Raw genomic sequence first — 1,218 nt, 5'->3', positions numbered from 1 at the left:
AATGACATCTGCAATTATTCTCTGAAAAACTAAAGTAACCTGATGGCAGTGTTGTATTCATCCAACTAGTTTTTATTGAAACCCAACACTGTTCATCAGTTCTTTTGTATTTGGGTTATGAAGGGGGAAAAGTGGAGAAATACAGTGGTATCAGAATATTCTGAACAAGATATGGGGATAAAAGCCACCACTACCAGACCACCCCAATCCTGTTCTTATGAACATGCATACAAGTAGAGACATTCTACGTTCTCTCATTTTCAATATATTATTTCCTGTGAACAAAATGACAATATAATAATAGCTATGTTTTTTGAGTGAGCATTATGTGTCATCATCCCTCATTTTCTGGGGACCAGGCTCCAGGTGCTGGGTGAGGCAGGCTATGGAGACATAGGGATGATTCTTATAGGATAACAGTGCTTGAGTAGTTCATAGTCTAGTAAGCAGACAACCACAGTGAAAATAATTAAAAGGCAAATATGATGAGAGCCATGGCAGGAGTGAGCTAGAGAAGCTTGAAACATGAACAAAGGAATTCAAGTTTTCAGGAACAGCTTCACAGAGGTGGTAACATAATATTATTATTCACATTTTTAGATGAGGTAACAGTGGGTCAGAGAGGTTAAGTCATTCATTCACCCAGCAGGTGATGAAGCCATTTATCAATCTAGATATGTTTAAATGCAAAGTTCTGAGAAAATGCAACATGTATTACAAAAATCCTTCCCTCATATTAGTATCGATTTTTACAATTCATATTCATCACCTCTACTTCAATTTGGTACTGTTTTTCATTCAATACATGCCTTTCTATTTCGTATTTTAAAATTGTATTGTGAGAATTATAGATTCACATGAAGTTGTAAGAAGTAATACAGATGAGATTTTGCAAAACTATAGTATAATATCACAATTAGAATATTGACATGGATGCAATCCACTGATCTACTCAGATTTACCAGTGGTATTTATTTGTGTAGGAGTAAGGTGTGTATTTAGTGCCATACAAGTTTATCACATGGTGTAGACTTGTGTATCCAACACCACAGTAAGATACTGATGTAGTCCTTTATCACAAGGATCACACACATGGCCCTTTTAATGACACCATCTTCCTGTGCTATGGTCCCTAACTCCCCTAATCTGGCAACCACAAATGGATTCTACATTTCTAAAATTTTATCATTTCAAATATGATGCAACAGTGAAATCATA

This window comes from Canis lupus, chromosome X (genome assembly GCF_003254725.2).
Source record: "Canis lupus dingo isolate Sandy chromosome X, ASM325472v2, whole genome shotgun sequence".
NCBI lineage: Eukaryota > Metazoa > Chordata > Mammalia > Carnivora > Canidae > Canis > Canis lupus.
Note: the sequence above shows the minus strand (reverse complement) of the source record.